The 26,526-nt window shown below is 44.5% G+C and overlaps 4 non-coding genes across 4 annotated transcripts; 2 read left to right on the top strand and 2 right to left on the bottom strand.

Moving 5' to 3' along the window:
* Window positions 1-21,089: 21,089 nt before the first annotated feature.
* Window positions 21,090-21,171, bottom strand: trnas-uga (transfer RNA serine (anticodon UGA)). Its single transcript has one exon. It is a non-coding gene; the product is annotated as a tRNA-Ser (tRNA).
* Window positions 21,172-23,131: 1,960 nt separating this feature from the next.
* On the top strand, window positions 23,132-23,205 carry trnat-agu (transfer RNA threonine (anticodon AGU)). Its single transcript has one exon. It is a non-coding gene; the product is annotated as a tRNA-Thr (tRNA).
* A 1,206-nt stretch (window positions 23,206-24,411) lies between these two features.
* Window positions 24,412-24,493, bottom strand: trnas-uga (transfer RNA serine (anticodon UGA)). Its single transcript has one exon. It is a non-coding gene; the product is annotated as a tRNA-Ser (tRNA).
* A 1,959-nt stretch (window positions 24,494-26,452) lies between these two features.
* Window positions 26,453-26,526, top strand: trnat-agu (transfer RNA threonine (anticodon AGU)). The gene has a single exon. It is a non-coding gene; the product is annotated as a tRNA-Thr (tRNA).

The following is a 26,526-nucleotide window of genomic DNA, read 5'->3' as shown; positions in this document are numbered from 1 at the left end:
TCCTTTAAAACTCGCATCCGTTATTGCAACACGGTGGGCCTGAGGAAACTAAGTGCCTACGTGAAACAGCTAATAAGGAGAAAGCTTCCGCAAACACCAATTGTACCATCAGCTCCGGTAGAAATATCACACCGCAAAAGCATTGGCTGCTGCAAGTGAGGCTCGAAATCACAACGCCGGCATTTCCAGAACCTCTACTCTCATAGAAATATGGCACGCTAAACGATTGCACCACTAGAGACGTGCACTGTGGGTTGGAGTTATCCATGCTCATTTACTTAACTTTTCAGATTGCTTAATAGTGCGCGGGGCTGCGGCACTGGTTACTGTTGTTTAATTGAGGAGCATTGGCTGGGGTTATATGACAGAGTGCAGCAGGAGTTACTCTGATGTGTTCGCGAGCTGATGAATTTACCAAAGGCTGCACCAGATTCCTGGCGTCATAAACATAGAACATTTTTACTCAACTCCTAAAAGTGCAGTCTATAAAATGAGAACGGATGTAAATTTATCACATGCATAACACAACACTTTTTTTTAAAGTTTTGCCTATGAGTCGTTAACCATGTGTGTATTTCGATCAGTCCGAAACAGAAAGTTATCGGTTGATTACTGGCGATTACCAGAAACGTTTTGCACAGTTTAATGAGTTTTGCTTAATTAATAAATTAGCAGTTTTCGAAAAGTTAATGGAACCCATGTCGCACGAATAAGAGCATTTATAGATGACAGTTCTCTTCTGAGTTGTGCCTACAATTATTTAGAGAGCAGCGGTTTCCAAATTGCAGCGATTGCAGCCTCAGAGAGCGTAAACTGCCCATCGCTGCGAAACAAGCTATCACTGAAGCGGGCGCTTGGAGGGAACCGGACGGACAGGCGGCCTGAACGTTGCTGCTGTCGCGGCCTCACTCACTCCAGGAGCTGGGGAACAGTAAACCAACACAATGGGTTTGTTGCCGGGCCTCAAATGCGGCTCCGAACTGTTGCTATTGACCGAGGCAGCGCTGCAGGATCCTGTAATGATCTCCCACACTGTCGGTGTCTCTGTAGAGTTTGAGTGTGTACAGAACTGTATAGAGAAAAGGAGAATACTGCGCGGCTGTTCATATATTTTATTGCTCTCTGCCTACAAGTGATGATTGAACCGGGGACCTGTTGTACTTGAGACGAAAGTTACACTTCAGAAACCGCTGCTCTCTAAATAATGAGAGGAACAGCCCAGAACAGCAACTGTTCATCTATAAATCTCTTATCCATGCGACGATGGTTCCATTCCACGTCGAGGAATTAACTTTCAGAAAACTGTTTATTTTATTAATTACACAAAACTCAATAAACTGTGTGAAAAGTTTGTTTTAATCGCCATTAATCAACCGCTAACTTTCTGTTTCCGACTCAGCGAAATACTCACATGGTTAACGAGTCATAGGCAAAACTTTAAAAAGATATTGTGTTCTGCACGTGATGTATTTTCATCCGTTCTCATTTTACAGACTATATATTAGGAGTTGGGTAAAAATGTTCAGTGCTTAGGACACCAGGAATCTGGTGCAGCCTTTGGTAAATTCACCAGCTCGTGAATACATGAGAGTAACTCCTGCTGCATTCTAGCATATAACCCCAGCCAATGCTCCTCAATTAAACAACATGGTGGTGCAATAAAGCATGAGACTTTTAAAGGAGCCCTTCAGTATTGCTTATTGACAGGAGGGAAGGTGCGGTCAGTTTTAACTGTTAAAGCAGCAACTATCAGACAAAGAAAAATATACAGGAATTAGATTCGATTTCAACGCAGTGAGTAAGCCATTGACACAAAGGAGAAGATGTGTAAACTCACGGGTTATCTGTACATGTTTCCTACATCATTTTGAACACAAACAACGATTCACCTGAACACGTTGTTCAGGATTATAACGACGCAAGTGGCGTACAGAGAATCGCCCAAACCCCATATCCACAATTATAGATTCATTTAACTGCCGAACTTCAACATTGATGGAGCGAGATCGTCCATACAGGATGTTCAATTACCATGGCCCTGATGGACAGTATCACACACATAATTGGCGTCAAACATCCGACAAAATCTGAGCTCAATTTCAGAGTAGGACCGAGGGGTTTCGTTATCTGGAGAGTACATCGGGCTCTCGGTGGCGCTCAACAACAATAAAAACAACAACTTGTATTTACATAGCGCCTTTAACGTAGGAAAACGTCCCAAGGCGTTGCATAGGAGTGTTTTAAGTCAAAAAATTTGAAACCGATCCACACAAGGGTAAATTAGGGCAGTTGGTCAAAGAGATATGTTTCAAGAACCGTCTTAAAGGAGGAAGGTGGGGTAGCGAGGCGGAAAGGTTTAGGCAAGGAATTCCAGAGCTTAGGGCGGCAACAGGAGGCTCAGCCAGCAAAGATTGAGCGATTATAATCAGGGATCCTCAAGAGGGCAGAATTAGAGGAGCGCAGATATCTCGGGTGTTGTGGGGCTGGAGGAGATTACAGAGATAGGGAGGGGCGAGGCCTTGGAGAGATTTGAAAACAAGGATGAGAATTATGAAATCGAGGCACTGCTTAACCGGGAGCCAATGTAGGTCAGCGAGCACAGGAGTGATGGGCGAACGGGACTTGGAGCGAGTTTGGACACGGGCAGCCGAGTTTTGGATGATCTCAAGTTTATGTAGCGTGGAATCTTGGAGGCTAGCCAGGAGTGCGTTGGTATAGTCAAGTCTAGAGGTAACAAAGACATGGATGAGGGTTTCAGCAGCGCATGAGCAAAACAAGGGGTGTATACAGGCGATGTTACAGAGGTGGAAGTAGGTGGCCATCGTTATACCGCGGATATGTGGTCAGAAGCTCATTTCAAGGTCAATTATGACACCAAGGTTGCGAACAGTGATGTTCAGCCTCAAAAAATTATTTGGGAGAGGGATGGAGTCAATGGCTAGGGAACAGAGTTCGTGATGGTGACCGAAAACAATGGCTTCATTTTTCGCTCCTGGAGGTTCTTCTGGAGCAAGTTCCAAATAATGTTTCCACCCGGGATCGAACCAGAGACATTTCGCGTGTAGAGGTGAACGTGATAATCACAACACGATGGAAACCTTTGCTCCGTTTATTATCGGCAAGTCAGATGACGTGTTCAGGGACAGGGTGAATCGCTGAATTAGAGGGCGGGGATCCTGCGCTGTTGTTGAGACGGCCTGGCTGTTGCTGCTTCCACCTCTCGCACTCGGAAAGCCTGAGCCACAGTCCGCACTGATCTCACTCCAAAAGATCCCAACTTTACTCCGTTCACTGTGGCGCAATGGTATCGCAGTCTGAAGCCAGTTCATGAAAGCTGCGTGTTCAAAATCATGCGCAGTTACAGAAACCGCTCCTAAATTGATAAAACGGAACAGTTTGCAAGCTGGGAAACTCAGTGTTTTTCAGAATTGTGCTCTTTTTCTGTTACTTCCCAGTTACGCATTCAGTTTTTATTTGGCAATTTTTATTTTATATCGGAACAATGTTTAGGGGATGTGATGTATTCATTGTTGGTACAGTAACTCTGTCACCCAGTGTGAGAAGTGAAACACAAACCGCCCAGCCTGGGGCTCGCACCCATTCGAGGTGAGTCTTTCTGTCCGTCAGCTCAGTTGGTTAGAGGCGGTGTTAATAACGCCTTTACAAAAAAATACAGAATGTCAGGGGAATTTATTTTCAATAACATCCATTGCACCTTTGCACTGGGGTGGAGTAACACATCTGTTTGTTTATTTGTGTTTCTTCGGTTTGCTGATAAACGTTTAACTGGCGGCCTGTTCCCGTTAATGGTCACAAGCATTAACAGACAGACAGAGCGTGTCGGACCGCCCGAGATGTGCAAAAGGCATCAGTTTACGACAAATGCATCAAATCAAATGTTCACCCGGTACCGAGAGAGAAAAAACCAGAGAAAATGGCAGAAGTAGATCGAGAAATAAAAACTAAATACAGAGGATATAAATATGTTCCACTCTAGATGTCACTCAACCATCATAACAAAAACAGATGATCTGGTCATTGCCCCATTGCTGCTTGTGGGAGCTTGCTGTGCGCAATGGCTGTCGCGTTTCCGACATTACAACAGTGACTCCACTTCTGTAAAGTGCTTTGATTGGTCCGGTGGTCATGAAATGCAAAATAGAAATGCAAGTCTTTTTTTCTTTATTGATTCAAACCCAACCCTTCAGTTCCGGATAAAGAATTTCAGAGTAAATCATTCAGTTCGAGATTCAGACCAAAGAAAGTGACAGGAAATACCATAAAACTGCCAAAACCAGAGAATGAATCAGGAACCTTCAGATCTTTTTCAGTCTAACGCTCTCCCAACTGAGCTATTTCGGCCTCACAGCAAATTGCGCTTTGTGTCATTCATTGGAAAAAAATATTTCCCCGGATGGAATTGCCCCGAACCTGCAACACCAGCAGAAAAGAGTAAAGAAAGAAATAATGACTGAGACGGCAAGAAAAGTAATTCAGAAAAGTAAAATTCGCACTTTCCAACCGAATCTGGTGAATTGAGACTAATATTGTTGACTTGGAATATTTAGTGAACCGCTTGATATTGTTGAACATTGTGTAAGAAAGCGGATTGGATGGACAGAAGCGCTCTGAAACGATGGTTGATCAGCAGTGGGTGATAGCGAAATCTTACGGCTTCGTTTCCAGCGGCTCGTTGGACTTGGGGTTTGATTCACGCTCGGGGGGTTTCAGTGATTGATATGGGAGAGATTCCCAGGCTCAAATGATGTCTTTGTACCGTTCCAGAAGGTCGGATTGTCTTTTCTCCAGAGAATGTTTGAGCTCCAGAGGACAGAATGCACAGGGTTTGTCCACACAACACACGTGGAGTAAAGAAAATGTTGCCAGGAGTTGCGCAGATTGAAGCTGACATGTTAATTAATCACAATTCAAGCGGCCTCATTGGCGATTCCCAATTCTTGAAATATAGAAACATAGAAGATAGGAGCAGGAGTTGGCCATTCGGCCCCTCGAGCCTGTTCCGCCATTTAATGAGATCGTGGCAGATCATCCAAATTCAGTACCTTGTCCATGCTTTCTCCGCATATCCCTTAATCCCTTTGGCCTTAAGAAATATATCTAACTCTTTGAAAATATTTGATGAATTGTCCTCAACTGCCTTCTGTGGTACAGAATTCTACAGGTTCACCATTCTCTGGGTGAAGAAATTCCTCCTCATCTCAGTCCTAAATGGCTTACCCTTTATCCTTAGACTATGACCCCTGTTTCTGGACCCCCGCCATCGGAAACATCATTCCTGCATCTAGTCTGTCTAGTCCTGCTAGAATTTAACAAGCTTCAATGAGATCCCCTCTCATTCTTCTAAATTCTAGCGAATATAAGCCTCGTCGACCCACTCTCTCTTCGTACGTCATTCCTGCCTTCCCAGGTATCAGTCTGGTGAATCTTCGCTGCATTCGCTCCATGGCTAGAAGATCCTTCCTCAGATAAAGTGACCAAAACTGCACACAATACTCAAGTTGTGGTCTCATCAAGGCCCTGTACAATTGCAGCAAGACATCCTTGCTCCTGTACTCGAAACCTCTCGCTCTCAAGGCCAACATACCATTTGCCTTCTTAACGGCCTGTTGCACCTGCATGCTTACCTTCAGCGACTGTTGCACAAAGCACCCAGATATCGCTGCACTTCCCCTTGTCCCAATCTATTGCCGTTCAGATTATAACCTGTCTTTCTGTTTTTTCCACCAGAGTGGATAACCTCGCATTTATCCACATTATACTGCAGCTGCCATGCATCTGCCCAATCACCCAACCTGTCCAAATCATACTGGAGTTTCTCTGCATCCTCCTCAGAACACACATGCCCACCTTGCTTTGTGTCGTCTGCAAACTTGGAGATATTACATCTAGTTCACTCATCTAGATCATTAATATATATTGTGAATAGCTGGGGTCCGAGCACCGATCCCTGCAGTACCCAACTAGTCATTGCCTGTCACACGGAAAAAGACCCGGTTTTTCCAAATCTTTGCTTACTGTCTGCCAACCAGTTCTCTATCCAAGTCAGTACATTACCCCCAATCCCATGTACTTTAACTTTGCACGCGAATCTCTTGAAGGACATCAGTGAACGAGTTGTGGTGTTGCTGCAAAATGTCGTCACCAAAAACCTGACTAAACAACGACTCTGATGGGACTTGAACCCACCACTTTTGAATGTTTTATTCCAATAATTAACTAGACGTCCAAGGCGCTATCCAATGCGCCATGGAGCCTACTGTATATTACAACTCTGAATCCGTGAGTTTGTGCTTCTCTGTGGGTGACGCGAGCCTTGAAGATAAGTTTAAATGATTTCCCTGTAAATTATTTCCAACTCCGTCTTTTCCCGAACTTTGTACAAACGCATAAATGAGAGGGTCACACACATCGCTCCGAGAATCTCGTCCGCTAAACTGTGAAAGGTGAGAGTGTTTATTGTGAGGGGATTCCATTTATTGAGACATACATGTGATGTAAAAGTAGCAACAGGAGGCCTTATGATCTGGAGTGAGACGGGTTCCTGAAATCCAGTTGTGTCTTAAACATTTAGATTTTATTCTATATATAGTCATATTCTGAAACACCGCTTCACACATTCTGACTTTGTGACACATGAAGATTTTCAACCCCCCACCAGCTCCTGTCGCTTCTGCCGCCTGCTGCCAGTGATCTACAACAAATCAAATTGCAGGGGCAGGGCGCAAAGAATTATCAGAGAAAGAGGCATGCGTTCAAAATCCAAATTAGAGGGACAGCATCAGAAGGACAGTTAATGTTCTGGAGTGTGGACTTCGGTCAGAACTGCAAACACATAGGTGCAAGAGAGAGGGAATCTATTTCCTCTGGTAGGAGGGTCCAGCACAATGGGGTGAAGCAGTAAAGTTAGAGCTCCCCCGTTCAGGGATGATGTAAGGAATCTCTTCTTCACACAGAGGGCAGTGGAAATCTGGAATTCTATTCCCAAAACAACTGGTCAGGCTGGGGTCAATTGACAATTTCAAAATGAGATCGATAAACTTATGTTCGGCGAGGATGTGAAGGATTATGGAATCATCGCAGGTAGATGGAGTTCAGATACAGATCTGCCACGATCTAATTGAATAGCGGAGCAGGCTCGAGGTCCTAAATGGCCTCCTCCTATTTCTCTGCTCCTATGACAGTAACAGGACAGAAACCTCAACCGCTGCAAACATACGGCACATTTTATTCATATTTAACAGCAAAAATATCCGTGCCGTGTGCAACTATGCTGTGGTCAGAAAAAATACGCGAAGCTGACGTGTGGTGCTGTGATCATATCATGGTTAGTGCCCTGCATTGTGGCCGCAGTAACCTCGGTTCAAATTTAAATCACATCACAGCTCGCTTTATATCTTCTGTCCTCTGCGGCACCTGCTAATGGAACAGACTGATAAATCAAATCTTACCACATGAAAAAAGATGTTTTTTTGGAGGTGAAAACCTATTTACTCATTTAAAACCCCGCACTCTCACATGCCTGAGCCTGATACTCCATAATTCAAACCCGCCTCTTCTCCCAGCTTTTTCTTCTTCCACAATCAGTAGCAAGTCTTTACTTCACTCCTTCCATTTCATTGTCACTTGCCTGCCGTATTACCTTAATCTAACATTCACTTCATGTGCTTACGTGGTTAAGTTCTCTCTGCTACCACCGCTGTTCATTGGGGCACATGCTCCATTTGCACCAGTGTACAACCAGTCGATACATTTAGATCTGTTTGACCGCTTGACAGATAAGCGCTGCAAAAGCATGACTGGACTTTAGAAGAACAGCGGCCGAATTGTTCACGAAATTTCATTGGAGAATCTTGTGATATCTTGTTAACTGAAGAACTGGGTTTTGTTTTGATGCTGGTTGGCACTTTTCCGAAAACTCTTGCAGTGCGTGAGCGACGGGCAGCGCTACCAAGCTGCCAATGGGGGTTTAACTGTGAACTATTGGCCCGCTGTTATGGTGCAGTTAGATCGGAAGTGTTCCGTCTTAATCTTAAGAGTTCTGTTGAAATGTGTGATTGAAACAAATATAGGATACATGGAAAGAGTTGAAATGTCTTTGAAAGCCCGTGGCGCAAGGCCCTGTGTTCTTTATGAAGAGCGGCAGCAGGAATAAAGTTTTACAGAAATAAAATGTACAGACTTGGTGCGAATGAGTAAACTGCGCTGGTCTAAGATAGATAAAAGTTTGAAATTAAATTCATTTCCAAAGGATAAAGTTAACCCTTTCTGCCAGCTCCCTCGTCATTTGCTTTTTCAGTTAATATTTCAAACGGTGTAAGAACATAAGAACATAAGAAATTGGAGCAGGAGTAGGCCATTCGGCCCTTCGAGCCTGCTCAGCCATTCAATGAGATCAGGGCTGATGTTCTGCCTCAACTCCATTCACCGGCCCTATCGCCATATCCCTTGATGCCCTTACTCGTCAGAAATCTATCGACTTCTATTTTGAATATACCCAATGACTGAGCCTCCACAGCCCTCTGGGGTAGAGAATTCCAAATATTCACCACCCTCTGTGTGAAAAAGAGTCTTCTCATCTCAGTCCTGAATGGCCTATCCTTTATCCTGAGACGGTGGCCACTGGTTCTAGACTCCCCAGCCTCGGGAATCATCCACCCAGCATCCACTTTATCAAGCTCTGAAATAATTCTGTATGCTTCAATGAGATCCCCTCTCATTCTTCTGAATTCAAGAGAATAGAGGTTTAGTTTACTCAATCTCTTCTCATAGGACAGTCCCGCTATCCCAGTAATCAATCTCGTGAACCTTCGTTGCACCCCCTCTATGGCAAGTATATCCTTCCTTCGGAAAGGAGACCAAAATTGTACCCAGTACTCCAGGTGTGGCCTCACCAATGCCCTATATACTTGGAGTAAGACTTCTTTACTCCTATACACAAATCCTCTTGTAATGAAGGCCAGCATACCATTTGCCAACCGAATGGCTTGCTGCACCTACGCATTCACTTTCAGTGACTCATATACAAGGACACCCATGTTCCTTTGAGCATCTGCATTCCCCAATTTTTCACCATTCAGGAAATACTCTGCCTTCCTGTTTTTTCTACCAAAGTGGATAACTTCACATTTATCCACATCATATTCCATCTGCCATGTTCTCGCCCAGTCACTGAGCCTGTCCAGATTCCCTTGAAGCCTCTTCACATCCTCTTCACAACTGACACTGCCACCTAGCATTGTATCTTGAGCAAATTTGGAAATGTTACATTTAGTCCCCTCATCTAAATCATTGATATAGATTGTGAATAGCTGGGGCCCAAGCACGATCATTGAGTGACCACACTAGTTACAGCCTGCCATCCTGAAAAAGACCCGTTTATCCCTACTCTTTGTTGTCTGTCTCTTAACCAGTGTAAAGCCCGTGTAGATTGGAGTTCGCTCTCAGTTTTCCCATCGATGTGAAAATGAAACACGAGGTGGCGAGGATTGCCCCGAACAGCAGAGCTGGGCACTGACTCGATTTCTATTGCTGCAGGAGTTGTTCTGTTCCTGTAAATATTTCCCTCAACATTAAAACGCCTGTTTTAACTCACAGCGTTTAAATGGGCGATTTTATTATATGTTAGAGAGTTTCCATCAAATAGATTTTAATAAATCTGCAGAAAGATGAGGTTAGGACTGGAACTGGTATGATGACGATACACAGAGTTAACATCAAATTCAGGCTCATTTTGCAATGGGGCAGGAAACCGCAAACAGTTGCTGATATGTGGCACCGTGATCGTATAGTTGTTCGTACTCTGCGTTGTGGCCGCAGCAACTTCGCTTCGAATCCGAGTCATAATACAGGTTTTTCTTCCTTCCACAATCAATAGCCCTCCTTTACTTTCCTCCTTCAATTTCGTTGTAACTTTCCTGTGGTATTACCTTAATCTAACATTCACTTTCACCTACTCGTACCGCTAAGTGTGCTTTGCACCCACCGCTATTCCTGGGGCACATGTCCCATTCGCCCCAAACTCAAGTCGATACCTTTAGACCTGAGGGACCGCTCGACAGACAAGCTGTAGGAATGCAGGTTCGGCCTTTGGAACCAAAGCAGCCCGATTTTACAAGTAAACTCCTTGGGGAATGAAGTGAACTGGGGAGATTAACTGAAGAACTGTTTTTTTTTTTAGCTGGTAGTTGGCGCTTTTCCCTAGACAGTTGAGGAGCGTGAGCGATGGGAAGCAGTACATGGCTGCGGATGAAGCGTGAAATGTGAAATATGCAATTTTTGCAAACTGGTTATCAAAATGCATAATGCACGCTCAGTAGGGAACAAAGAGAGGAAGGGACGCTCCGGATGTAACAGGCAGGGTAAGGGACGCTACGGCTGTAACAGACAGGGTAAGGGACGCTCCAAATGTGCCAGACAGTTTAAGGGACTCTCCAGATTTACCAGACAGTGTAAGGGACGCTCCGGATGTACCAAACAGGGTAAAGGACTCTGCGAATGTATCACACAGAGTAAGGACGCTCCGGATAGATCAGACAGTGTAAGGCATGCTCCTGATGTAACAGACAGTGTAAGGGACGCTCCGGATGTATCAGATAGGGTAAGGGACGTTCCGGATGTACCAGCCAGGGTAAAGGACGCTCCGGATGTATCATACAGATTAAGGGACGCTCCCGATGTACCAGAGAGGGCAAGGGACGCTCTTGATGTACCAGACAGGGCAAGGGACGCTCCGGATGTACCAGACATTCTAAAGGACATTGCGGAATTACCAGACAGGGTGAGAGATGCTCAGGGGCTTCTAGAGCGGTTAGGGTGCACTCAGGACCTATCAGACAGAATAAGGGACGGTAAAGAGGTATCAGAGGGGCTGATGGATGCAGAGTTATTACTTTCTAAACCTCACATTTTCTAATTATCAATAAAAGCAAAAGTTGAATCCGAATGTAACAGGTGGTCTGCCGTCTCCCACGTGGGGGCAATAAGACCGTAGAAAGGGGCCGGCCTGGACAATTGTAGCGCTGAGAAATAGATTTATAACTTACACTGATTCCCCCACCCAATACATTAATAAATAATACAGATATGTCTAAATATATTTGTAATGAACAGAGGTGCAAAGGCATTTACATCTAACACAATAGCAACTCACAAATACATTTGTATCTAACATGGACATACACAAATATACTTACATCCATCACAGGTGATTGATTGCTAAAAGTACTGTAATTGTTTGTCTTTATGTGTCCCAGAAATTCGGGCCGGGGGCTTCCCGTGGGTGCAAGCCCCCGACCTACACTTACCATGCGCGCCGGCAGTTGAGCTTTAGGGCTCCGTGGATTTCCTCTCTGTGGCCCGGTCCAGCTCCCGGCGCGCTGTGCTTGCGTGTTCCAGCGGCATAGTTAGTGCGATGCGTCCCCTTGGATAACGTGAGCCATGGGCAGCCAATCCGAGGAGGGAAAAGCCCATTCATAAGATTGACAGAAAGACCTGTCAAACTTATGAATACTCCGGTCCCCAAAACAGTAGTTAACCTTCAAATAAATTTTAACAAATCATCACACTTTTTAAATAAACTTTAAATTACATTAAATAACTATTTTAAAAATAATTTACATTTAAAAAAAAATAATTTTATAAAAAAACGGGGCTAAAAATAAACTTACCTTACTTTAAAGTGTTTAAAAATAATAAACCTCTGGAAAAAAAAATTTCATTTCAATTAATTGACCACTTACGTTTAAAAAGCAGGCCTTACGCCTGCTTTTCAAATGTGTAAATCCTACAGGCTTACCCTTGCGTGAAAACCTGTAAAAAAAAACTATGTTCAAAGCGCACGCGCCGCCTCCCCTGCGCGCGCGTTCCACCTCTGAACCACTTCGTTCAGAGGATCGGAAGTGCCGGTTTCCCGCGCATGCGCGGTGCATGCAAGATATCGGCCCTTCCATCGGATCTACGCGTGAGTACCCCGTGCATACTCACGCGTTGGGACCCGAATCTCTGGGCCTACTATGGGCCAGAAATTCGGGTCGGAGGCTTCCCGTGCGTGGAAGCCCCCGACCTGCAGTTACCTAGCGCGCCTGCCGTTGTGCTGTGGGCCCGCGTGGGATTCTGATCCTGGGCCTGCTCCAGCTGCTGGCGCGCAGTGCTTGCATGTCCCAGTGGCGCCATTAGTTCGAAGAGTCCCCTGGGATCACGTGGGCAATGGAGAGCCAATCGTAGCACGGAATCTTTATTATCAGATTTGGCAGGAAGACCTGTCAAATCAATGAATAGAGATCTGCCCGAAAACCTAACTAAAACTTCAACATTTTTTTAGAAAACATCACAATTTTAAAATAACTATAAATTACATAAAATAACTATTTAAAAAAAAATTTAAATTTTGAAAAAAATAATTACTGTTTTTAACGCGGCTTAAAATAAACTTACCTTTCATTTAAGTATTTAAAAATAATAAACCTGAGGAAAAAAGTTTTAATTTTATTTAATTCACCACTTACCATGTTAAAAGCAGGCCTGGCACTGATTGTTTAATCTCGGCAATGAGAATTTCACATACATAAAGCAGATATTTTAGATCAGATACAGCGTTAAATCTCATTGCTCTAATGCATCAGTGTGTGAATATGACATTAAATGTGTTTCAATACATAAGAAATAGGAGCAGGAGTAGGCCATACGGCCCCTCGGGCCTGCTCTGCCATTCAATAGGGTCATGGCTGATCTGAATGTAGACTCACGTCCACTTCCCTGCCCTCTCCCCGTAACCCCTAATTCCCTTATCTGCTAGGAAAATGTCTATCTCCATTTTAAATTTATTTAATGTTGCAGCTTCCACAGCTCTCTGGGATAGCAAATTCCATAGATTTACTACCCTCTGAGTGAAGAAGCTTCTCCTCATCTCAGTTTTGAAAGGGCAGCAACTTATTCTAAGATTATGCCCCCTAGTTCTAGTCGCACCCATCAGTGGAAACATCCTCACCGCATCCACCCGATCAAGTCCCCTCACAATCTTATATGTTTCGATAAGATCGCCTCTCATTCTTCTGAACTCCAATGAGTAGAGTCCCAACCTACTCAACCTTTCCTCATACATCAACCTCCTCATCTCTGGAATCAACCGAGTGAACCTTCTCTGAACCGCCTCGAGAGCAAGTATATCTTTTCTTAAATATGGAAACCAAAACTGCACGCAGTATTCCAGGTCTGGCCTCACCAATACCCTGTGTAACTGCAGCAAGACTTCCCTGTTTTTATACTCCATCCCCCTTGCAATAAAAGCCAAGATTTCATTGGCCTTCCTGATCACCTGCTGCACCTGCATACTAACTTTTTGTGTTTCATGCACCAGGACCCCCAGATCCCTTTGTACTGTAGCACTTTGCAGTTTCTCTCCATTTAGATAATAACTTGCTCTTTGATTTTTTCGGCCAAAGTGCATAACCTCACAGTTTCCAACATTATGTTGCATCTGCCAAATCTCTGCCAACTCACTTAGCCTGTCTACGTCCTTTTGCAGGTTTTTTATGCCCTCCTCACTCAATGCTTTCCCTCCCATCTTTGTATCGTCGGCAAACTTGGATATGTTGCACTCGGTCCCTTCCTCCAAATCGTTAATATAGATTGTAAAGAGTTTGGGTCCCAGCACTGACCCCTGCGGAACACCACTAGTTACTGATTGCGAGCCCGAGAACGAACCATTTATACCAACTCTTTGTTTTCTGTTAGATAGCAAATCTTCCACCCATGCCAGTATATTACCCCCAACCCCGTGATTTTTTTATCTTGATCAGTAATCTTTTGTGTGGAACCTTGTCAAGTGCCTTTTGGAAGTCCAAATACACTACATCCACTGGTTCCCCTTTATCCACCCTGTATGTTACATCCTCAAAGAATTCGAGCAAATTGCTCAAACATGACTTCCGCTTCGTAAAACCATGCTGACTATGTCCTATTAAATTATGTTTATGCAAATGCTCTGTTACTGTTTCCTTAATAATGGACTCCAACATTTTGCCAACCACAGATGTTAGGCTAACTGGTCTATAGTTTCCAGCTTTTTGTCTACTTCCCTTCTTAAATAAGGGTGTTACATTAGCAGTTTTCTAATCTGCTGGGACCTTTCCTGAGTCCAGGGAGATCTGGAAAATAATCACCGATACATCCACAATCCCTACCGCCACTTCTCTCAAGACCCTAGGATGTAGGCCATCAGGTCCGGGGGATTTATCCGCCTTAAGTCCCATTATTTTACTGAGTACCATCTCCTTTGTGATTTTAATCGTGTTTAGCTCCTCCCCCCCACCCATTGCCCCCTGTTTGTCCAGTGTTGGGATATTTTTAGTGTCCTCTACTGTAAAGACTGATACAAAATACAGTAGGGGGATTTAAAGCAGATTCGGAGCCAATGGTTTCTAAGGTGATCTTACCTGTGGCTCGTTAGTTCAGTATTTCTGTTTCCAAATGGTAGAAACAACCTTTCATAAAGTCCCCTTTACCGCATGTCCTGCCGAGCTCCCAGATTGACAATGTGGAAAATATGGAGCAGGCTTCTGGAAACAAACGGACTTACACATTGACCTCACAGTTTCAGCACTTCTGGGACGGAATTCCTGCTTTAAAGAATAAAATTGCTGTTTTATTGCGATGTACTGAGCACAAGCTGTTTTTCTGGCAGTTATTATTTGAAGATTTGTGGAATGTCTCCAGGCCGAGGAAAGTGGTTCTATTAAAATGTTGGGGCGCGTCCAGAATTTGGACCCGGTACCTCTTGCATTTTAATTGATGTGAATTCCCCAAATGACAACCACACCCCTAGACCAAAGAACCACTAGCCTTGCACTGATTGTTTAATCTCGGCAATGAGAATTTCACATACATAAAGCAGATATTTTAGATCAGAGACAGCGTTAAATCTCAATGCATCAATGTGTGAATATGACATTAAATGTGTTTCAATACAGTAGGGGGATTTAAAGCAGATTCTGAGCCAATGGTTTCTAAGGTGATCTTACCTGTGGCTCGTTATTTCACTCTCCCCTTCCTCCCACACGCTGACGGTTTTTAAACCTTGTTTTATTTCTGCTTCTCTGGGCCAGAGCATTCCACAGTCCCACAAGCCTTTTTACAAACACTGTTTCACTGCTTGACTTCTCTGTTTATTAGTTATGAAGCACCTTGAGGTGCAATGGTGGCGTTTCTGACGTCAAATTAAAAGGCGGCGATTTGGAAACACGTTGGGGTCACAGTTTCTTTTGCACAGAATTGAACCGGAATCTTTCAAGATGGATTATTGTATTTGCTGCATCACAATAAAACATATCTTGTTATAAAGGCTGGCTCATTAGCTCCCCAGTGTCAGAGGAAGGATGGTCTGATCTCCTCATTTATTTCATGTAAGACACAAACACAGGGTAATCATTCAGAATCACCTCACAGATTGACACAGATATAAACAAAGCGGTAGATACAGATAGCAATGAGACACATGGCGAAATGGACAAGAGTTCTGTACACAATTAAACTCTACAGAGATACCGACAGTGTGAGAGATCATTACAGGATCCTGCAACGATGCCTCGGTCAATAGCAACAGTTAGGAGCTGCATTTCAGATGCGGTAACAAACCCATGAGTTTGTTTGCTGTTCCCCAGCTCCCAGAGTGAGTGTGGCCGCGACAGCAGCAACATTCAGGCCGCCTGTCCGGCCCCGCTCTCTCCAAGCGCCCTCTGCTGGTGGAAAGCAGCAATTGCAGCCTCAGAGAGCGTAAACTGCCCATCGCTGCGTAACAAGATATCATTGAAGCAGAGGAGCGCAGAGGTTTACATCTGCAGCGTGTAGGTAATATGACCGACTCATTGTTTTGGAACAGCTGAACCTGAATCGTTCTCTGGCAGATGTTGCAGATTTACGTATGAAAAGTGCCCTCGAGGTACAATCGACAAATTTGGAGATGACGTGCAGTGGGACAAGTTAAAGGATCAGCACAGTTAATGCCGAGAGCAAATTAAACAGTAGCTCAAGCTGATGAATCTTACACTGGTGAAAATCATCAGCGGAAATTTAGAGGAAGCGACATTGAGAAGGGCTGTACTGCGATTCTAACACTTCTCCAAGCACATTCCGGGCAAATCATTGACAGTAAAAAGACGGTTTGGAATGGAAATGGAACTGCGGGCACGCGTGACAGAGCATTGGTATTGGGAATGCAAAACTGCTGTCTCCAATACTCTGCTTACCTGAATCAGTCAAAATGCAATGGACAATACATGACAAACCTATTTGAATATACATTTGATAATCAGTTGATTCGGTCTGTATTCCAGACAGAGTGACACTTCAGTGAATGGGTATGAATCTCGCTTGAGGGATTGTAGATTGAAATTTGCGAAAGGTCCCTCGTGAGCCCCTTTTTAACGTTGGCGTCGTACTTCTGCTCCCACATGACACAGATCAGCCACAGCCTCTGCTCCCTGCCCGCCGGCTGCAGAAACATTGTCTCCAGATTACAAACTGATTCTAGGTCGGAGATCAATATTCAGGGTAGAGCCTAAACACAGCGGGAGGGATCAAATAATAAAGCATTTATTTTAGACCAGAGGCAGCGATAAATGTCCTATATTGCTCACATGCATCAATGTGTGAATCTGACATTAAATGGGTTTAAATACAGTGGGGGTATTTACAGTAGATTCGAGGCCAATAGTTTCCAAGTTGAACTTTCCTGTGTCTCTCTTGCCTCTCTGCCCCCTTCCTCCCACAGGCTGCCGGTTTTTAAATCTTGTTTTAAATATGCTGCTTGCTCGGCCAATGCATTCCACAGTCTCACAACCCTTTCTACAAATACCCTTTCAGTGCTTGACATCTCTGTTTATTAGTTATGAATCACCTTGACGTGCAATGGTGGCATTTGTGACGTCAGATTAAAAGGCAGCCTCTTGGAAACACGTTGGAGTCACAGTTTCTTTTGCACAGAATTGAAACTGAAACTTTTAAGATGGAATATTGTATTTGCTGCAGCACAATAAACAAAATCGTGTTATAACTGTTGGCTTATTTGTTCCCCAGTGTCAGAGGAAGAGTTGTCTGATCCCCCCATTTATTTCATATAAGACACAAACAGTCAGAATCACCTCACCGATTGGCACTGAGATAAATTAAGCGGGAGATACAGACAGCAATGGGACACATGGCGAAATGGACAAGAGAGCTGGAGAAATAAGAAACGGCCTGAGAGTCCAGAAGACAGTGACCGGAAACTGATAGACATCAGTGAGTGGTGGCGAGAAGTTGTGTCAGCAGTCTACCCCGTGTCTTAGCTGGTCAAAGCGTCTGTCTACTTGAAGAGGAGATCCTGGGTTCGATTCCCAGCGGGGCCTTTCTTTAATGAATCTCCAGGGGTGAGTTTCTTCTCGTGTGAAAAGGCTACAATTCTTTTAAATGTAACTGTGTCTGCACCAGTTCCCATTCTGGATGAAGGCTCCAGTCGCTGCGAGGTCTGGGTCGAATTTCACCGCTTCAGTATTTCTGGCGGAGCTGATATTGGACTCTTCACCAAAAATCCATGTTTCCCAAGCAGTGCCATGCGATACTTTGTAGAGCTCCAGTTGTTGATGTGTGGTGCCGTGCTCGTACAGTGATTAATGCTCTGCATTCTGGCCGCAGCAACATCGGCTCCAAACCGAAACATAACGCAGACTTTTCTTCCTTCCACAATTAATAGCCCTGCTTTAATTACCCCCTTCAACTTGATTGTAATTTTCCTGCGGTATTTCCTAAATCTAACATTCACTTTCAGCCACTTAAACTGCTAAGTGTGCTCTGCTGCCACCGCTCTTCCTGGGCCACATGTCCCATACGCCCCAATCTGAGTCGGTGCTTTGATACCAGTCGATACATTTAGACCTGCGGGACCTCTCGACAGTCAAGCTCTGCGAAAGCAGGGCCGGCCTTCGGAACCAATGCAGCCCGATGATACAAGAAAATTCCTCGGGAAATGAAGCTTCAAACTTTTCAAACAAATCGTTTTATTGACATAATAATACAAGTTTTACAGAGAGAGACTTGTACAACCTCAGTGGTGCAACTCAGAACTCAGAATGTTCAATTCTTCTGCTTCGGGAGAGGGAGAGATGAATTATGAGTTGGTGTCCTCCTTGTTTTTTTTCTGGTCAGTCTTCCAGATCTCCACTCCGTTTGTCTGTCTCCTGGCCTGTCTCCTGGAATGTGTTCTGCTTTTCACTTTAGAATGGCTGCTCTTGGACCATTGCTGCTGACAGAAACAAGCCTTCCAGTGACTTTCCATTCTCTCTCTCCCATGGTTACACAGACTGATGCTACCGGACAGCACCGAGTGTATGTGAAGGTACCTCAGAGACTGTCGAGGCCTCCTCATCTGGAGTTTCCAGACAATCTGCAGAAAACTTTTGGAATTCGGTCAGCAAACCTTCTTGAAGTAAGTGATCCAGTTGTCTCGGCAATCCTTTAGTTTCCTTAAAACCGGCATTGAAAATTCCAAAATCCTCCCAGAGGGAGCAGATTGAAGAAAATAATTTATTCGAAGTAATTAATTATCATAATGAGAAAACCCGCTGCGAGCAGGGCTCGAACCTGCGCGTGGAAACTCCATTGGATTATCAAGTCCAACGCCTTAACCACTCGGCCATCGCAGCCGCTGCAACGTCGGTTCCAAGATATTAAATTCTCAAATCGCTGACCCTGTTTATTGTTGGCGATGACGGTTTCGTGATATTTAATTTGCTGCAAATTCAGCAAGTCCAGAAGAATCGCAGCGATCATTACAATAAAAGAAAACTTCCGATATTTAACGGTACGTAAGATGTTGAGAAGAGGATGGAATATTCTGCAGGGTAATGAAAATAAACAGCAGAAACATTGTGTTCTGCTCCCACATGACACAGATCAGCCACAGCCTCTGCTCCCTGCCCGCCGGCTGCAGAAACCTTGCCTCCAGATTACAAACTGATTCTAGGTCGGAGATAAATATTCAGGGCAGGGCCTAAACACACCGGGTGGGATCAAATAATAAAGCAGTTATTTTAGGCCAGAGACAGCGATAAATGTCCTATATTGCTCACATTCATCAATTTGTGAATCTGACATTAAATGGGTTGAAATACAGTGGGGGGATTTAAAGTAGATTCGGGGCCAATAGTTTCCAAGTTGATCTTTCCTGTGTCTCTCTTGCCTCTCTGCCCCCTTCCTCCCACAGGCTGCCGGTTTTTAAACCTTGTTTTAAATCTGCTGCTTGCTGGGCCAGTGCATTCCACAGTCTCACAGCCCTTTCTACAAATACCCTTTCAGTGCTTGACTTCTCTGTTTATTAGTTATGAATCACCTTGAGGTGCAATGGTGGCGTTTGTGACGTCAGATTAAAAGGCAGGCTATTGGAAACACGTTGGAGTCACAGTTTCTTTTGCACAGAATTGAAACTGAAACTTTTGAGATGGAATATTGTATTTGCTGCATCACAGTAAACAATATCGTGTTATAACTGTTGGCTTATTTGTTCCCCAGTGTCAGAGGAAGAGTTGTCTGATCCCCCCATTTATTTCATATAAGACACAAACATAGGGTAATCATTCAGAATCACCTCACAGATTGACACTGAGATAAATTAAGCGGGAGATACAGAGAGCAATGGGACATATGGCGGAATGGACAGGAGAGCTGGAGAAATAAGAAACGGCCTGAGAGTCCAGAAGACAGTGACCGGAAGCTGATAGACATCAGTGAGTGGGGGCGAGAAATTGCGCCAGCATTCGGTCCCGCGGCTTAGCTGGTCAAAGCGTCTGTGCAGTAAATGGGTAGATCCTGAGTTCGATTCCCAGCGCGGCCAATTTTTATAGAATCTCCAGGGGTGAGTTTCTTCTCGTGTGAAAAGGCTACAATTCTTTTAACTGTGACTGTGCCTGCACCAGTTCCCATTCTGGATGAAGGCTCCAGTGGCTGCGAGGCCTGCGTTGAATTTCACCGCTTCTGTATTTCTGGCGGTGCTGATTTTGGACTCTTCACCAAAAATCCATGTTTCCTAAGCAGTGCCATGCGATACTTTGCAGAGCTCCAGTTGTTGATGTGTGGTGCCGTGCTCGTATAGTGATTAATAATCTGCATTCTGGCCGCAGCAACTTCGGCTCCAAACCGAAACATAACGCAGACTTTTCTTCCTTCCACAATCAATAGCTCTCCTTTACTTTCCCCCTTCAATTTCATTGTAATTTTCCTGCGGTATTTCCTTCATCTGACATTCACTTTCAGCCACTTAAACTGCTAAGTGTGCTCTGCTACCACCACTCTTCCTGGGCCACATGTCCCATACGCCCCAATCTGAGTTGGTGCTTTGAAACCAGTCGATACATTTCGAACTGCGGGACCTCCCGACAGTCAAGCTCTGCGAAAGCAGAGCCGGCCTTCGGAACCAATGCAGCCCGATTCAGAAAATTCCTTGGGAAATGAAGCTTCAAACTTTTCAAACAAATCGTTTTATTGACATAATAATACAAGTTTTACAGAGAGAGACTTGTACAACCTCAGTGGTGCAACTCAAAACTCAGAATGTTCAATTCTTCTGCTTCGGGAGAGGGAGAGATGAATTATGAGTTGGTGTCCTCCTTGTTTTTTTTCTGGTCAGTCTTCCAGATCTCCACTCCGTTTGTCTGTCTCCTGGACTGTCTCCTGGAATGTGTTCTGCTTTTCACTTTAGAATGGCTGCTCTTGTACCATTGCTGCTGACAGAAACAAGCCTTCCATGGACTTTCCATTCTCTCTCTCCCACGGTTACACAGACTGATGCTACCGGACAGCAGCGAGTGCATGGGAAGGTACCTCAGAGACTGTCGAGGCCTCCTTATCTGGAGCTTCCAGACAATCTGCAGATAACTTTTGGAATTCGGTCAGCAAACCTTCTTGAAGTAAGTGATCCAGTTGTCTCGGCAATCCTTTAGTAATCCTTAAAACCGGCATTGAAAATTCCAAAATCCTCCAAGAGGGAGCAGATTGAAGAAAATAAATTATTTGAAGTAGTTAATTATCATAATGAGATAGCCCGCTGCGAGCAGGGCTCGAACCTGCGCGGGGAAACCCCATTGGATTTCAAGTCCAACGCCTTAACCACTCGGCCATCGCAGCCGCGAAAATGTCGGCTCCAAGATACTAAGTTCTCAAATCGCTGACCCTGTTTATTGTTGACGATGACGGTTTCGTGATATTTAATTTGCTGCAAATTCAGCAAGTCCAGAAGAATCGCAGCGATCATTACAACAAAAGAAAACTTCCGATATTTAACGGTATGTAAGATGTTGAGAACAGTATGGAATATTCTGCAGGGTACTGAAAATAAACAGCAGAAACATTGTGTTCTGCTCCCACATGACACAGATCAGCCACAGCCTCTGCTCCCTGCCCGCCGGCTGCAGAAACCTTGTCTCCAGATTACAAACTGATTCTAGGTCGGAGATAAATATTCAGGGTAGAGCCTAAACGCAGCGGGTGGGATCAAATAATAAAGCAGTTATTTTAGACCAGAGACAGCGATAAATGTCCTATATTGCTCACATGCATCAATTTGTGAATCTGACATTAAATGGGTTTAAATACAGTGGGGGGATTTAAAGTAGATTCGGGGTCAATAGTTTCCAAGTTGATCTTTCCTGGGTCTCTCTTGCCTCTCTGCCCCCTTCCTCCCACAGGCTGCCGGTTTTTAAACCTTGTTTTAAATCTGCTGCTTGCTGGACCAGTGCATTCCACAGTCTCACAACCCTTTCTACAAATACCCTTTCAGTGCTTGACTTCTCTGCTTATTAGTTATGAATCACCTTGAGGTGCAATGGTGGCGATTGTGACGTCAGATTAAAAGGCAGGCTATTGGAAACACGTTGGAGTCACAGTTTCTTTTGCACAGAATTGAAACTGAAACTTTTAAGCTGGAATATTGTATTTGCTGCATCACAGTAAACAATATCGTGGTATAACTGTTGGCTTATTTGTTCCCCAGTGTCAGAGGAAGAGTTGTCTGATCCCCCCATTTATTTCATACTAGCTGGGGAGCCCGGCGTTGCCGGGGCTGTTTTGGGGCAGGCGGTTTAAATCGAGTGCCAGGCTTTGGGGCCCTGTCTGTGTCCCTTTGTGAATCTGGTGCTGGGCAACATTTTAAATCGAGTGGCAGGCTTTAGGGCCCTGTGTGTGTCCCTGTCTGTCTACCTTTTAAAAGCTTGCAAAATGAAAGTGAAACTACTTATGGCTTTGGGGCCCTGTCTGTGTCCCTTTGTGAATCTGGTGCCGGGCAACATTTTAAATCGAGTGGCAGGCTTAGGGCCCTGTCTGTGTCCCTGTATGTCTACCTTTTAAAAGGTTGGAAAATGAAAGTGAAAGTACTTATAAAACGTTTTTGGTAAATCTTATGTTACTTTTAAAAGAGATACTAACTTTGAAAGTCGTTATAGCTGGAAGCTGAAGTCATTTGAGCTGGAAGCTTAGTGAAAGAATGGCTGCCACATCCCCGAGATGAAAACGAATAGTCCCACCCACACACACACCGATTGGCCAACCATCAGGGGACCGTACTGTAGGATTGGGCAATCGTGACGGAACACGATTGGTGGAACCTTGATGTCAGTCAATCAATGCTAGCAGATAATGAGTTTAATTTTGAAGGTTTTTTGCTGAAGGTTTTTTGCATAAGGGGCGAACACTTTTCGTCCGACTGAAAAGTAAATACGCTTAAAACCGTCTCTGAAGCGTAAGCTTTCTTTGGAGGTAACGCGTGCGTAGGTACGCCCTGTAACTTTCGAGCGCATAGCCCGACAGACGCACAGGCGATGACAGAATGACAGACAGAATGACAGACAGAATGACAGACAGAAGTACCGATTTATATATATAGATAAGACACAAATATAGGGTAATCATTCAGAATCACCTCACAGATTGACACTGAGATAAATTAAGCGGGAGATACAGAGAGCAATGGGACATATGGCGGAATGGACAAGAGAGCTGGAGAAATAAGAAACGGCCTGAGAGTCCAGAAGACAGTGACCGGAAGCTGATAGACATCAGTGAGTGGGGGCGAGAAATTGTGCCAGCGTTTGGTCCCGTGGCTTAGCTGGTCAAAATGTCTGTCTAGTAAACAGAAGATCCTGGGTTCGATTCCCAGCGGGGCCTATTTTTATAGAATCTCCAGGGGTGAGTTTCTTCTCGTGTGAAAAGGCTACAATTCTTTTAAATGTAACTGTGCCTGCACCAGTTCCCATTCTGGATGAAGGCTCCAGTGGCTGCGAGGCCTCCGTTGAATTTCACCGCTTCTGTATTTCTGGCGGTGCTGATTTTGGACTCTTCATCAAAAATCCATGTTTCCTAAGCAGTGCCATGCGATACTTTGCAGAGCTCCAGTTGTTGATGTGTGGTGCCGTGCTCGTATAGTGATTAATAATCTGCATTCTGGCCGCAGCAACTTCGGCTCCAAACCGAAACATAACGCAGACTTTTCTTCCTTTCACAATCAATAGCTCTCCTTTACTTTCCCCCTTCAATTTCATTATAATTTTCCTGCGGTATTTCCTTAATCTAACATTCACTTTCAGCCACTTAAACTGCTAAGTGTGCTCTGCTACCACCACTCTTCCTGGGCCACATGTCCCATACGCCCCAATCTGAGTTGGTGCTTTGAAACCAGTCGATACATTTAGACCTGCGAGACCTCCCGACAGTCAAGCTCTGCGAAAGCAGAGCCGGCCTTCGGAACCAATGCAGCCCGATTCAGAAAATTCCTTGGGAAATGAAGCTTCAAACTTTTCAAACAAATCGTTTTATTGACATAATAATACAAGTTTTACAGAGAGAGACTTGTACAACCTCAGTGGTGCAACTCAAAACTCAGAATGTTCAATTCTTCTGCTTCGGGAGAGGGAGAGATGAATTATGAGTTGGTGTCCTCCTTGTATTTTTTCTGGTCAGTCTTCCAGATCTCCACTCCGTTTGTCTGTCTCCTGGACTGTCTCCTGGAATGTGTTCTGCTTTTCACTTTAGAATGGCTGCTCTTGTACCATTGCTGCTGACAGAAACAAGCCTTCCAGTGACTTTCCATTCTCTCTCTCCCACGGTTACACAGACTGATGCTACCGGACAGCAGCGAGTGTATGGGAAGTTACCTCAGAGACTGTCGAGGCCTCCTTATCTGGAGCTTCCAGACAATCTGCAGATAACTTTTGGAATTCGGTCAGCAAACCTTCTTGAAGTAAGTGATCCAGTTGTCTCGGCAATCCTTTAGTTTCCTTAAAACCGGCATTGAAAATTCCAAAATCCTCCAAGAGGGAGCAGATTGAAGAAAATAAATTATTTGAAGTAGTTAATTATCATAATGAGATAGCCCGCTGCGAGCAGGGCTTGAACCTGCGCGGGGAAACCCCGTTGGATTTCAAGTCCAACGCCTTAACCACTCGGCCATCGCAGTCGCGAAAATATCGGCTCCAAAATACTAAGTTCTCAAATCGCTGACCCTGTTTATTGTTGGCGATGACGGTTTCGTGATATTTAATTTGCTGCAAATTCAGCAAGTCCAGAAGAATCGCAGCGATCATTACAACAAAAGAAAACTTCCGATATTTAACGGTATGTAAGATGTTGAGAACAGTATGGAATATTCTGCAGGGTAATGAAAATAAACAGCAGAAACATTGTGTTCTGCTCCCACATGACACAGATCAGCCACAGCCTCTGCTCCCTGCCCGCCGGCTGCAGAAACCTTGTCTCCAGATTACAAACTGATTCTAGGTCGGAGATAAATATTCAGGGTAGAGCCTAAACGCAGCGGGTGGGATCAAATAATAAAGCAGTTATTTTAGACCAGAGACAGCGATAAATGTCCTATATTGCTCACATGCATCAATTTGTGAATCTGACATTAAATGGGTTTAAATACAGTGGGGGGATTTAAAGTAGATTCGGGGTCAATAGTTTCCAAGTTGATCTTTCCTGGGTCTCTCTTGCCTCTCTGCCCCCTTCCTCCCACAGGCTGCCGGTTTTTAAACCTTGTTTTAAATCTGCTGCTTGCTGGACCAGTGCATTCCACAGTCTCACAACCCTTTCTACAAATACCCTTTCAGTGCTTGACTTCTCTGCTTATTAGTTATGAATCACCTTGAGGTGCAATGGTGGCGATTGTGACGTCAGATTAAAAGGCAGGCTATTGGAAACACGTTGGAGTCACAGTTTCTTTTGCACAGAATTGAAACTGAAACTTTTAAGCTGGAATATTGTATTTGCTGCATCACAGTAAACAATATCGTGGTATAACTGTTGGCTTATTTGTTCCCCAGTGTCAGAGGAAGAGTTGTCTGATCCCCCATTTATTTCATACTAGCTGGGGAGCCCGGCGTTGCCGGGGCTGTTTTGGGGCAGGCGGTTTAAATCGAGTGCCAGGCTTTGGGGCCCTGTCTGTGTCCCTTTTTGAATCTGGTGCTGGGCAACATTTTAAATCGAGTGGCAGGCTTTAGGGCCCTGTGTGTGTCCCTGTCTGTCTACCTTTTAAAAGCTTGCAAAATGAAAGTGAAACTACTTATGGCTTTGGGGCCCTGTCTGTGTCCCTTTGTGAATCTGGTGCCGGGCAACATTTTAAATCGAGTGGCAGGCTTAGGGCCCTGTCTGTGTCCCTGTATGTCTACCTTTTAAAAGGTTGGAAAATGAAAGTGAAAGTACTTATAAAACGTTTTTGGTAAATCTTATGTTACTTTTAAAAGAGATACTAACTTTGAAAGTCGTTATAGCTGTAAGCTGAAGTCATTTGAGCTGGAAGCTTAGTGAAAGAATGGCTGCCACATCCCCGAGATGAAAACGAATAGTCCCGCCCACACACACACCGATTGGCCAACCATCAGGGGACCGTACTGTAGGATTGGTCAATCGTGACGGAACAGGATTGGTGGAACCTTGATGTCAGTCAATCAATGCTAGCAGATAATGAGTTTAATTTTGAAGGTTTTTTGCTGAAGGTTTTTTGCATAAGGCGCGAACACTTTTCGTCCGACTGAAAAGTAAATACGCTTAAAACCGTCTCTGAAGCGTAAGCTTTCTTTGGAGGTAACGCGCGCGTAGGTACGCCCTGTAACTTTCGAGCGCATAGCCCGACAGACGCACAGGCGATGACAGAATGACAGACAGAATGACAGACAGAATGACAGACAGAAGTACCGATTTATATATATAGGTAAGACACAAACATAGGGTAATCATTCAGAATCACCTCACAGATTGACACTGAGATAAATTAAGCAGGAGATACAGAGAGCAATGGGACATATGGCGGAATGGACAAGAGAGCTGGAGAAATAAGAAACGGCCTGAGAGTCCAGAAGACAGTGACCGGAAGCTGATAGACATCAGTGAGTGGGGGCGAGAAATTGTGCCAGCATTCGGTCCCGTGGCTTAGCTGGTCAAAGCGTCTGTCTAGTAAACAGGAGATCCTGGGTTCGATTCCCAGCGGGGCCT

This window comes from Somniosus microcephalus, unplaced genomic scaffold (assembly GCF_052327205.1).
Source record: "Somniosus microcephalus isolate GS21.2 unplaced genomic scaffold, FLI_Smic_1.0 unresolved_chr1, whole genome shotgun sequence".
Classification (NCBI taxonomy): Eukaryota; Metazoa; Chordata; class Chondrichthyes; order Squaliformes; family Somniosidae; genus Somniosus; species Somniosus microcephalus.
The sequence above is the reverse complement of the archived record's forward strand: the minus strand, read 5'-3'. Positions and strand labels throughout refer to the sequence as shown.